Source organism: Lepus europaeus, chromosome 5 (genome assembly GCF_033115175.1).
Source record: "Lepus europaeus isolate LE1 chromosome 5, mLepTim1.pri, whole genome shotgun sequence".
NCBI lineage: Eukaryota > Metazoa > Chordata > Mammalia > Lagomorpha > Leporidae > Lepus > Lepus europaeus.
In genome coordinates, this window is record NC_084831.1 from 155,288,616 (window position 1) to 155,302,584 (window position 13,969).

General features: G+C 39.5%; 1 long non-coding RNA gene across 3 annotated transcripts in view; it reads right to left on the reverse strand.

Moving 5' to 3' along the window:
• Positions 1-13,969, reverse strand: part of LOC133760455 (uncharacterized) — a 170,447-nt gene that overhangs the window by 75,665 nt on the left and 80,813 nt on the right. For all 3 annotated transcript variants that reach the window (XR_009865982.1, XR_009865983.1, XR_009865984.1), the window contains exons 3-4: positions 13,670-13,812; positions 3,836-4,032 (exon numbers count right to left, since the gene is read on the reverse strand). This is a non-coding gene — a long non-coding RNA (uncharacterized LOC133760455). The remainder of the gene's footprint in view (positions 1-3,835; positions 4,033-13,669; positions 13,813-13,969) is intronic.

The window sequence follows — 13,969 nt, forward strand, 5'->3', positions numbered from 1 at the left end:
GCTTAGTATAGGGTTACTCTTATGAGTATAAAAATTAACTGAAAATTGATCTCTGTAAAAAATAAGAACAGGAAAGAGGGAGGAAAAAGAAAGGTAGGAGTATGGAAGGAAGGGAGGGAGGAGAGGAAGTATTATCATATTCCAAATGGGTATATATTACATGCATGAAGTTGTATTCCTTAAACAAAATTTAAAAAACATAAAAATTCTTCTTGTTAGCTAACATATTCCATATTTGTGCTAAATGAAAAATCATATTGCTGGAATATTTTAAATCAAAACATTTGGCTGGATTGGAGGGGGAGTTAAGGTGTGTTTATTTGTTTGAGATTCAGAAGCAGGAAAATTAATCTTATTCTTCGGAAATTGTATTTGCTCATTTTTAGAAAACCAACTGAAATGTTTGGAGCTTATAGATTCCTGTGTGAATACACTTGCATGAGATATGATTTTAGTGAAAGCTAGGAAAAATAATGAACTGAAGTTAAATGTGATTTTAAATAATTGTATGAACAACTGATGAAAGATTCTTAAATATTCCCTAGATGAACCGGGGAAGATAAACCTCTTTGGCATTTATAAGTCAAATAAATGACTCAAGATATATATATATATATATATATATATATATATATATAGAGAGAGAGAGAGAGAGAGAGAGAGAGAATGAGATATATATATACATATATATATATGTATATATATATACATATATATACCATTTCCACTTATCTGTCAAAATGGAGATTGTAGTGCATCCATATAATTTGGGAAAATCCATTGGTCAGAGAAGTGAGTACCAGAGTCTTAGTGTTTTCTAGAAATTCCCAAAAGAACTTAACAGTAAAGAGGAACTCCCCAACACCCTTTCTGGTATTCTATTCCATGAGCTTACTCCCATACCCTACTCTCCAGTCCAATCCAGCTCCTCCTCAACCACCCTATCCAATATCACCCACCCCACTCGTGCTCTGTCATACTGCCCTGCTTTCTTTTCTTCATAATACTGATCACTCTCTAAAATTACCTAATTGACTTATTCACCACCTGCCCTTGCTTCTGTCAGTATAAACTCATGAGAGCCTTGCAAGATCTCCAGAGTCTAAAACAGAGCTTGTCACATAGTAGGCGTTCTATAAACATTTATGGAATGAAGAACTATTGCCCACAAACATCTGAACTTCATTGCCTCTGTGTCATGCATTTAGTTTCCTCCACCCAGATAGGCTACAGTCATCCCTCCGTAGTCACAGGGATGGGATCCAAAACACTGCCTCAGACCCCCAACCGCCCAGATAGTAAAATCTGTAGATGCTCAAGTCCTTTAAATAAAATGGTGTTGTGGTATTTATATAAAACCTAGGAACATCCTCCTACATACCATAAATCATCTCTAGACTATCTATAATATCTAATACAATGTAAATGCTAAGCAAATAGTATTATGCTGTATTTTACAGAGTCAGGGCATAAAGATTCCATATAAATGCATTTTAAAATATTTTCAACGATTGTAGGTGGAATCCATCAATGTAAAACTCTTGGGTACAGAAAGCTGACTGTACTCTAGTCCCAAAATACTTCTCATGGCCCAAATAAAATTTCATAGCACTTGGGCCAGTATGAAGTCTCAGCCCCCCTCCCAGAGTAGATTATTAAGGGTGGTTTGCTTCTTCATACATACGCACAGACATTAGCACAGTATTACTCAGTAAGCATTTATCATATTAATGGATGAGAGTAATGTGCCACCAAATTTTAAATGTGACTTTACCTTAGCCAGAAATTTAACAAGAAAAATGGGCCTTAGGTTAATACAATGGAATGTCAGGAGAAATGTTTGTCAAAATGAAATTAAAGTCTGTTCTGATAAAAAATTTTTTTGATCCACATGTAATTTTTCATCATATGCATTCTTCATGAAATTTTTGAAAACCTTCCTCCCTAACCTAAATTTGCAAAATTATGATGTAAATTCAAGTCATTAGTTATCATGAGCTTATCAGATAATGCAACTGGATATTATTTCATCATATTAAGCTTAGTTGTCCTCTGCTGGTTCCTGGGACATATCCAAAACTTCCTACTGCATTCCAATGGAAGTTTGGAAAACAGAGGGGGGAAAAATAACAAGAACCAGAATCTTCCCAATCTTCAATCAATTTGCAAGGGCCTCCTGCCCACGGGCTGATGTCAGGCTGACCTCTACTCTGAGCCAGTCGGAGAGTCGGGCTTTGAACACTAGGCTTGATTTATGGAAGCAGAGAAATGTTTTTGCTCATCCCTGGCATGAAGGATCTCAGTACCAGGTCAGTCATTCCAGTCATACTCTTCTTTTGTACTACCATCAAATCCCTTTTCTGAGCTCCCATACCACACACGCAGTCTCTAACAGCCGATTCAGTAACGAGATAAGTTCTCTCCACCGCACTCTAAACAAGAATTCTCGTGAATTCTCGTGACTTACAAGGATGGCGGGTTTTGGTACAAAGCAGCAGCACTGAGTCTCAAGCCTTTTCTCTGTGTCACTTCTGACTTTCATAACATAAAAGTACACCCTTTTCATTTCAAGGTGCTCCCTGAAGTCTCTGACTAGGTCTAGGGGCAAATGAAATTTGTGGATGATGCCATGGTTTGTACTTCTATCTTTTGAGAAGTGTGAATTGTTGAGTTACAGATTGGCCAATAATTTCCAACACTCATTTTGTGTTATATAAGTCAGCTGTCACCCACTACCCAAAGGGTGTCATAAAATTCTTAAGACTAAATTAAGTCAGATTTCTCTTCAAATTTCTGAAATAAATATGAGACAGTACCATTCCCTGAAACAAAACATAGTAAAAGTTGCAATACCTCTGAACAGATGAAACTACTACTCCCTAAGACAGACCTAGTCCATTCATGATGATTTCTCAGTTTCTTGCCATAGGTTTCAATGTTTCATGATACTAATAAATGAAATCATATTTGCTACATTCATATTCTTTGTATTTTAAAACATTTAGCCTTGGGTATTAGAAACCTGACATGTGGGAAGGCTACACAGTGAACCACTAGGAACTGCATTTATAACATTAGTCATAATTGAATTATTAATTTACTATTAATAATTTATTGAGCAATTAATTCCAGTGTTTAGGTAGGCTTGATGATAGAAGACAGTGCAAGGGTTACTCTGTAGTCAAGGTGAAGGGATGCATTTTCATTGACACAAATCTGTTACACCTATGCTACTGAGAGGCAGGCAGGAGGAGTATGGCTTATTCACAAAACTACCTTAAATAGGGTTTCAACACCCTACACAAGTTAGCAAGTGGAGAAGACAAGGAAAGTTTCATTGACAGCCTCAGTCCTAACTGAAAATTCACAGAGCTGAGAGGTATTTTTCTTGGTAGCAGTGGACTCAACACAAATAATGTTCAGTATTGAATAATATTCAGAATGTATTACTTAGTATTTATTTAGGATTTATTATGTGCCAGGAATTTTTCAAAATCCTATACCCTTTAGTCATTTAAACCAGAGAACAAGCAGATTTAGGTAACAGTCACATGAATGAGGAAAATGATGGTAATCCAAGAGATTGAGTTACTGCCAACAGTAACCTGAAAATGCTGGTAGACCAATCAAGATCCACACAGACTGATGCTGTCAAGGTGAATTCAATTCCTGTGTCATCAATACAAGAAGACATTCCATACTTACCAAAATCAGAAACATTAAAATCATCTTGGAAAAACTGTACAGCAGTGTGACAATCACATTCCTATTAAACATGGTAAATATAAAACATACGGATATTCCTCACTTGTATTTAAGGAGTGGTTACACATACCCTTCTTGGGGGCTGGATGTGGCATCTGCAAACAGGTAGGCAAAAGAATAAATCAATCAAGCTCCAGGCTCCTGGCTTCAGATCAGCCCAGCTCCAGCCGTTGTGGCCATTTGTGGGGTGAACCAGCAGATGGAAGGTATCTTTTCACCTCTGCCTCTAATTCTCTGTAGCTCTGACTTTCAAATAAACAAACAAGTCTTTAAAAAGAAGAAGAAGAAATGAATCAATAAGATATCATTAAATTATTGCAAAAAGATATCATTGACATGATATCACAGCAATTATGAAAGCTCTGGGGTGTTTTAAAGAAATATTGCTCTTTTGCTGGCATCGCAGCTCACTAGGCTAATCCTCTGCCTGCAGTGCCGGCACCCTGGGTTCTAGTCCTGGTCGGGGCACCTATTCTGTCCCTGTTGCTCCTCTTCCAGTCCAGCTCTCTGCTGTGGCCCAGGAGGGCAGTGGAGGATGGCCCAAGCACTTGGGTCCCTGCATCCACATGGGAGACCAGGAGGAAGCACTTGGCTCCTGGCTTCGGATCAGCACGGCACACCAGCCATAGCAGGCATGCTGGCCGTAGCAGCCATTTGGGGAGTGAACCAACAGAAGGAAGACTTTTCTCTCTGTCTCACTGTCTAACTTTGTCTGTTAAAAAAAAAAAAGAAAAGAAATATTGCTCTTTCAAACTCAGTCATTTCTTAAGAATAACACCTACATTTATGGCCAGCAAAATTATTTTAGACAATGTGAGGAGCTATAAGCAGTAAACAGCTGATTAGTGCTCAATAACTGGTTAATTATTAATTATTTTCTTTTTTTAATTTGAGTTCTCATTTCCTTTTTATTCATCTTCCAAATGTCTCCTCACTGCATCAGTGTGGTAATTACAGGCACTCCCTCCAAGGTAGGCATGCCAAGCTGAGGCACCTAGATTGGTGAATCCTGATAGACTTGGCAGAAACAGCCACAATGACAGAGATGACTTCAAGGTGCCAGCTCTAGGGGGTCGTAATTTGAAAACCAATGCTTTGAGCCTATCAGAGCCTCAGAATCATGTGTGTGTGGAAACAAATAAAATTCAACTATTTCAGCAACGGAAAATATCGCAGCTCTTACTAAACTTCTCACTGGGAACAGTAATACTCAAATGCCTATGTTAGCAGTCAAGATAAAAAATATAAGGAACTGCTTATCTTACAAGATGTAGATTTAATATTTCAGTTAAGGAGATAATCACATGAAATGTGTCACTTTTAATTTATTCAATTACTTAGACAATTCTATAGCCTTAACTAAGTATCTTGTTCTGCACATTGGAAATACAGGTGTTTCATTAATATTGATTTATTTTTATAAATTTAAAAACTGAACTAAAGCAGCAATGGTAAATTATATAAATATATGTAATCATCTAGAAGCAGTATAAAGACTCTTGAATTGGAGACGCGCAGAATCTTAATCACATCTTCAGATAACACCTTTGTTAACAGTACACAGTAGCTAACAAAATAACAAAAATAACTTTTCTTATTTTTAATAAGTTCATAGGCTTAGTCTCACAACACAGCATTTTAGCATGTACTATCTTGCTCATGCCAATGATCATACAAACTAATAAAATTACAAAAACAACCAATATTTTATTACTAAGATCCACTAAGACAACATGTCATCATTCTAACCTATATTTATTTATAAAAAGTATGAGAAACAACAATAATAATGTTGAATTATATGATATTACAATTAGGACAGCAGAGATTTAGCATCCAGATTAAACTGCCTATACTAAAAAAGAAAGTGATGACATAAAATCTTCCTGAGGAAAAATGTCTTCATTACTTCTTTCTTCCTTTCTTTCTTTCAGACAGATAATCATTACTGAGTATCTATAAAACAGGGTGACACATGCAATACTTCCAACTTTTGATAAGTTAATATATTAAGTACAGTTATTTGTTCATAAATCTATTATGAATACAATAAAATTATTGTTCTGCTTGGATAAACGTAAAACACACACGGAATGAAACTCCTGAGAAAATACCATACGGCTTCCTCAAAACGCTGTCACTGGGATGCATCTTTATGTGTAGAAAATATGCATTAAAAAAGTGTGAGTGATGGACTGTGTTAGCAACTTACTACAAAATGGTACAAAAGGACAAAAAAAAAAAAAACCCTGCCCTGTATTGGTGCCTTTCCTCTAAGTGTAAGATTCCCTTTTCAGGACAGATTTTTTTAAAGATTTAAAAGGACAAAAGGAACAGGCTGAAAACTGCACCCTGGGAGACTTTCGAACACATCTGCTGAAGAATTAAGCCTAAGGCTCTAAGGTCCTGTTGCTTCTCCTTCCATGGGATAAACACTTTATCATTGTAGAGCCTTTGCATTCGCTGTTCCCTTGGCAGAAATGTGTGTGTACGTTTCTCTCACTGTACTTAGGTCCCTGCTTAAATGTCAAGTCCTCCAGCAGTGCAGCCTTCCATCACTCTCATCCCTTTCCCTGCTGCAATAGACAATCAGGCAAATGTGCTTTGGACCATTGTGTTTGAAATAATGAAAAGCAATCCATGTGTAATAGAGTCAGCATTAAAATGGCTCCATGACACAGACGCTGAAACGAATTGCAGCATTACTCATCCTTACACATGAATGAAGAGTCTATTTCTAGTCATAATAACATTTACTGCTTTGGAAACTATTTCCATCTTAATATTAAAGGGTATTTCTTTTATTAAAAATCTCTTGGAGATCCAATGACATTTGCTGATTGAATTTGAAAGTAAAGGACAAGAAGATGTTCCCTCTCACATACTGTATTTGTGGGTTTTAGAGTTAGACAGACGAGGCTTCGAATCTCAGGTGCGCAAGTAATTAACTGCGATTATATCTCTGAAACTGCTCTCATTAAAAGCACAAAACAAAAATTCTTCTGCTAAAAACATGTTATTTATTTGAGAGTACGAGAGAGACGGAGACAGAAAGACAAAAAGCTCCCAAGGGTTCACTCCCCAGATGATGGGAGCTGGGCCAGACCAAAGCCAGAAGCCAGGACCTCAATCCAAGTCTTCCTGTGGGTACAAGTTCTTGTGGGAGACAAGTACTAGAGTAATCAACTGCCTCTCTGGGGCTACAATAGCAGGAAGCTAGAATGGGGACTTAAACCCAGGTACTCTGATATGCCACGTGGGCCATATGTCTACCCCCTCAAATCTACTTTTGATTCAGACGGAAACATCCAAGTTCTTGTGCTATCAGGCCACTCTAAGTCATCTGATGCTGAAGATAACTTTTCCCCCAGTAATTCTGATTCCTTTTTCCATTTTTGGCTGCACCTTGTCAATCATCTTTGTAGACCCTTCTTTTGCCTTTCAGATGCCAATGTTCCTCTACAAAGACACCACTTTCTCCTCACTCAGAATTCTTTCTTGCTGCTGTTCCCTTGTCCAATGTTCAGACTTCCAATCTATTAACTTATCCTATAGCTGTCTCTTATAAGACACATAATATGTATATACGTATGTATGTGTACATACACATATTTACATATATAAATGGACAAAGGATTTCGAGAGCTATTTATTCAAAGGAGACATACAAATGGCCTGTAACTACACAAAAGATCCTCAATAACATTAGTTACTAGAGAAATGTAAATTAAAATCACCATGAGATACCACTCCATATCCACCAAGATGGCTGTCACCAAAAGGTAGATAATACCAATGTTGGTAAGGTTATGGAGAAGTTGGAACCTTCAATATACGAATGTTAAATGGTACAGCTTCTTTGGAAAACTGTTTGGTACATCCTCAAAATAGTCCTCTATAATCCACAACTCAATTCCTAAATATATACACAACAAAAATGAAAAAAATGTCTAGACAAAATCTTGTATGTGAACATTCACAACAGTAGTAATCATAATAGCTAAAAAAAAAACCTAAAATCTAAATGTCGAAAATATGGTAAACCCAAACAACAGAATGTTATTCAGCCATTAAACAGAGCAAGTTACTAATATGAGCTATAACATGTATGAACTTCATTATGCTAAATGAAATAAAACAGACACAAAAGGCCACAAGGTATATTATTTTCTTCATATGAAAAATACAGAATATTCAAATCAATGGAAACAGGAAGTAAACTAGTGGTTGCCTAGGTCTCAGGGCATTGGGAGGGGAGTAGTTTGGAGGTAGGAAATGACTGTTGATGGATAAGGTATTTCTTTTTGGGGAAGAAAAGAATTCTGAAATTAGATAGTGATGATGATTCCACACCCTGTGAATATATCTAAAATCACATTGAGTTGTACAGTTTAAGTGACTGAATTGGTTTAGAAATTGTACAATTGGGCAGTTGCTGCAGCACAGTGGGTTAAAGCCCCAATCTGCAGTGCCAGCATTCCATATGGGTGCCAGTTTGAGTCCCGGCTGTTCCACTTCCAATGCAGCTCTCTGCTATTGCCTGAGAAAGCAGTAGAAGATGGCCCAAGTGTTTGGGCTCCTGCACCCACGTGGGAGACATGGCAAAAGCTCCAGGATCAGGGCTTCAGATCAGCCCAGTTCTGGTTGTTGTGGCCATTTGGGGAGTTAACCAGCGGATGGAAGACCTCTCTCACTGTGCCTCTGCCTCTCTGTAACTCTGCCTTTCAAATAAATGAATAAATCTTAAAAAAAAAAAAGAAATTATACAATCAATATCAATTTCCTTTAAAAAAGAAATTCTACCAAAATCTTGTTAACAAATACTGGTTAGAAACACACTTGATTGCAAGCATCAGAGAGCTGATATCAACTTAAGCCAAAGAGGGGCTACTTTCTTCATATCACAAGTTCACACTACATAGTTGATCACTATTAGTCCTGCTGCTCCATAACAGCTTCTCAGGTTTAAGCCACAGATCTTTGTGTTTAGCACTTGATGATTGCAAAATAGATGCTGCTGCTCTAAGTATCAAGATCAAAACTATGACAATGGGCAGGGTAGGGAGGAGAGGGGAGGCAATACCAGTCACTCCGGTCTCCTGTTGTTATGAAAGTAAAAGTTTTCTGGGGCCTGCACCGTGGCTCACTCTGTTAATCCTTCGTCTGTGCTGTCAGCATCCAATATGGGCACCGGTTCTAGTCCCGGTTGCTCCTCTTCCAGTCCAGCTCTCTGCTGTGGCCCGGGAGGGCAGTGGAGGATGGCCCAAGTCCTTGGGCCCCTGCACCTGCATGGGAGACCAGGAAGAAGCATCTGGCTCCTGGCTTCGGATAGGCGTAGTGCCGGCCGTATCGGCCATTTGGGGAGTGAACCAAGAGAAAGAAGACCTTTCTCTCTCTCTCTCACTCTCTCTCTCTCACTGTCTATAACTCTACCTGTCAAATAAATAAATAAATAAAAAGAGAAAGCAAAAGCTTTCCAATATGCAACCAGCAGATGCCCACTTATATCTCATTGGCCAGAATTGTTTAATAGCAAGGGTGCATTTATTTTTTTTAACTTTTATTTAATGAACATAAATTTCCAAAGTACAGCTTATGGGTTACAATGGCTTCCCCCCCCCATAACTTCCCTCCCACCCGCAACCCTCCCCTCTCCTGCTCCCTCTCCCCTTTCATTCACATCAAGATTCATTTTCAATTCTCTTTATATACAGAAGATCAGTTTAGCATATATTAAGTAAAGCTTTCAACAGTTTGCACCCACACAGAAACACAAAGTGTAAAATAGTTTCAATACTAGTTATAGCATTAAATCACAATGTACAGCACATTAAGAACAGAGATCCTACATGAGGAGTAAGTGCACAGTGACTCCTATTGTTGACCCAACAAACTGACACTCTTGTTTATGGCATCAGTAATCACCCTAGGCTCTTGACATGAGTTGCCAAGGCTATGGAGGCCTTTTGAGTTCGCTGATTCTGATCATATTTAGACAAGATCATAGTCAAAGTGGAAGTTCTCTCCTCCCTTCATAGAAAGGTACCTCCTTCTTTGATGGCCCCTTCTTTCTACTGGGATCTCACTCATGGAGATCTTTCATTTAGATCGTTTTTTCTTTTTTTTTTTTTTCCCAGAGTGTCTTGGCTTTCCATGCCTGAAATACTCTCATTGGCTTTTCAGCTGGATCCGGATGCCTTAAGGGCTGATTCTGAGGCCAGAGTGCTGTTTAGGACATCTGCCATTCTGTGAGTCTGCTGTGTATCCCGCTTCCCATGTTGGATCATTCTCTCAGCAAGGGTGCATTTATTTATTTATTTTTCACAGGCAGAGTGGACAGTGAGAGAGAGAGACAGAGAGAAAGGTCTTCCTTTTACATTGGTTCACCCCCTAATGGCCACTGCGGCCGGCGCACCACGCTGATGTGAAGCCAGGAGCCAGGTGCTTCTCCTGGTCTCCCATGCGGGTTCAGGGCCCAAGCACTTGACCATCCTCCACTGCCTCCTGGGCCACAGCAGAGAGCTGAACAGGAAGAGGAGTGACCAGGACAGAATCCAGCACCCTGACTGGGACTAGAACCCGGTGTGCCGGTGCCACAGGTGGAGGATTAGCCTATTGAGCTGCGGCGCCAGCCAAGGGTGCATTTAAAAAGTGCTTATCATGCTACCATCCTGAAGTAGGACTCCTGTAGGCAATGCAGAAGGAGGAAAAGGATGCCAGGAAGAGAAATAATAGAAAATGTCACAACATTTCTCTTCATGTACATATGCACCTTGAAAACTCTACTAACACATATTGGCAATCTTCGTTTTAAAACACACAAAACTGATATCAGTAGTTGGCCCTTGAAAGAAGCCAATCACCTCCCTTGTCCTTTTATCAACCCTCCCCTGTCCACAGGGGTAGCTTTCTCATCATGAAGACCACCTTCTGGAAGTTTCACTTTTTAGTATCTGGAAATCTCCAGACAGTTTGTGTGTTGAAAAAAGAAAAAATGTAAATAAAGTGAAAAAGTCCCCACCACGTGTAAAGTGTTCTCCAATTTTATGAAGAGGAATATAATCTGATTTCTTTTGCCATAATCCACTTGCCTCATACGTCCTAACCGTACTCCCCCAACACATACCTTCCACATTTGAATGTGTGCGCGCACACACACACACACACACGAACACGCACACTTTCCCTATTCTCTGCACAGTCCCCTTCAATCTCTTAGGACTTTTCTCTTCACCTCGTCCTTTTCAGATTTATTCAGAGGTGCACCCCAATATTTTAGCCATGTTAAAATATTCTAACTTTATTTTTCTAAGTAAAATGCTGTGTGACAGTGGGTCACTTCTTGTTTCACAGGTAGCGAACTCCCCAGAGAGCACTGTGCTTCAGCTCTCCTTGTGGACCTGATGGCTTCCACCATGCTGCTTGGGAGCTATCATGTTCCAGACACTGTGGTAAATTTTTTAAAATTTACTTTATTCATTTGAAAAAGCAGAGTGATGGAGAGGGATGGGAAGACAGAGAGAAAAAGAGATCTTCCATCCACTGGTTTGCTTCCTAAATGGTCACAAAAGCCATGGCTGGGCCAGGTTGAAGCTAGGAGCCTAGAATTCCATCCCAGTCTCCCACCGAGGCCGCAGGGGCCCAAGCACTTGGGCCATCCTCTGCTGCTTTCTCAGGTGAATTGACAGGGAACTGGATTGGGAGTAAACCAACGCTGCTATCTCAGGTGTTGGCATCACAGGTGACAGCTTAGCTGGATACACCACAATGCCAGCCCCATGTAGTAAATTCTTTGTGTGTGTGTGTGTGTGTGTGTTATGACTGATATTCTTTTCTTTAGAAAACTTTTATTTAATAAATATAAATTTTGAAAGTACAACTTTTGAATTATAGCAGTTTTCCCCCTATAACCTCCTTCCCACCCACAAACCATCCCATATCCTACTCCCTCTCCCATCCCATTCTTCATTAAGATTCATTTTTAATTATTTTATGTACAGAAGATCAACTTAGACTATACTAAGATTTCAACAGATTGCAAATGTGGTAAATTCTTAAGCCACATTGTCACTTTTGCTCACATGACCCTCAGAGGTTAGTATCCCAGATCCAGAGTAGCTAAGTAACTTTCCTATGCTCACACAATTAGTTTCCTGCAGGCCTGAGAACTGAAACCACATCTTTCTAATTTTAAAACCTACATACACTGTGTGTGAGAGGAAACAACTCATCTTCTACTTGACTTTCCAATCCAATCAGCAAATGTCATCAGACCTCCAAGAGACTCTAAATAAAGGTAATGTTCTTTAATATGAGATAAAAATAGTTACTAAACCAGTAAATGTCATTATGTCTGGAAATAGACTCTTTATTGATGTATAAGGATGAGTAATGCTACAATTTGTTTCAGTATCCGTGTCAGGGAGCCATCTTAATGCTGACTCTATTACCCATGAATTTCCTGTTGTTATTTCCAACACAAGAGTCAAAACACAGATTCGCATACAATTTATGTTTCTAAAACCAAATATCAAATGTATTTACAAGATAGTTTAAAATAATCATTTAGATCATTCAAATAATTATATAACATCCTGATTGATTTATTTTTAAAACCTACTCTATTTCTAAATATAAATTCACTGAATTTTCATAAGCCCTTCAATTATAAAGGAATTTCAAGTCCTTGAAGGGTAATTAAATAGAATGTCTTGGTGGATTTTTAAAAATCATTCGAAGACCAGAGATTTAGTTTGGTATATTTCATAAACTCATAATGTGTGATGCGGATTCTTTTATTCCTCAAGATTGACAAGTTTACAATTGCTTTATTCTTTTTTTTTTTTTTTTTTTTGACAGGCAGAGTGGACAGTGAGAGAGAGACAGAGAGAAAGGTCTTCCTTTTGCCGTTGGTTCACCCTCCAATGGCTGCCGCGGCAGGCGCGCTGCGGCCAGCGCACCGCACTGATCCGATGGCAGGAGCCAGGTGCTTCTCCTGGTCTCCCATGGGGTGCAGGGCCCAAGGACTTGGGCCATCCTCCACTGCACTCCCTGGCCACAGCAGAGAGCTGGCCTGGAAGAGGGGCAACCGGGACAGGATCGGTGCCCCGACCGGGACTAGAACCCGGTGTGCCGGCTCCGCAAGATGGAGGATTAGCCTAGTGAGCCGCGGCGCCGGCCACAACTGCTTTATTCTTAGAGTACAGTTTACTTTTGATATCTCTTGTTATACCACATTTTATCACTTTGTAGGAAACAAACTCTAAGAGGAGTAAAATAACGCCAAGACTTTCCAATAACCTTCCCCAGAAAAGTTATTTCTAATTGGCTAATCTGGAACTGAAGATGTTCTTTTACATGGGAACATGGTTTATAACGTGAGTTGCCAGGTCAGCCCACAAAACTAACAAGAAAGAATCTTCCATCAAACAGGCTGCAAAAGCCGAGGCTGGGCCAGGCTGTGAAGCCAGGATCCTGGACCTCTATCAGGTCTCCTATGCGGGTGGCTAGGACCACAGTATTTGAACCACCATCTAATGCCTCTCAGGGTACACACTAGCATGGAGCTGGATCTGAAGAGGAGTGGGAAATCAAACCCACGCATTCTAATATGGAATTCGGTTGCCCAAAGCAGCATCTTAACTGCTGTACCAAACGCCCATCCCAGTAAATATTTCTTGAACATAATCTACACCCTTATACCTTTCTTCACCTCATACCTAGTGAGCAAAAAGAGGATCCTGTCACACAGAAACCACAGCTCAGAATCCTCCATATGGAGTCCAAGAGTGCAGATTGTTGGACAGTGTGTTAGTCACATCTCTTCATGACAAACACCAGAAACCAAATACAAATTAATTTAAATTAAAATATAATTTTAGAAAGAATATATTAGCTTGTATACCAGAAAGGTCCAGGCAGAGAACTATTTTCAGACCTCAATTGACTTGAGGGCACAAATGATGGGTTCAGGCTTCTCTCCACTCCATGGTTTGATTCTGCTGCCTTCCAGAGACTGGTCTTCTCTTCTAACCACAGTCTTCCTCCCTGTGATAGGGAAAAATGGGACTGGCAATCCAAACTCACATACCACAGCACCATGAGACTGAAGAGAGGAGATCGTCTTCTCCCACCTATCTCAGCAGAGAAATACTAATTTGGGTTGACAGTTTGGCCAACATAGTAGCACCTCTAGGAAAGTTGG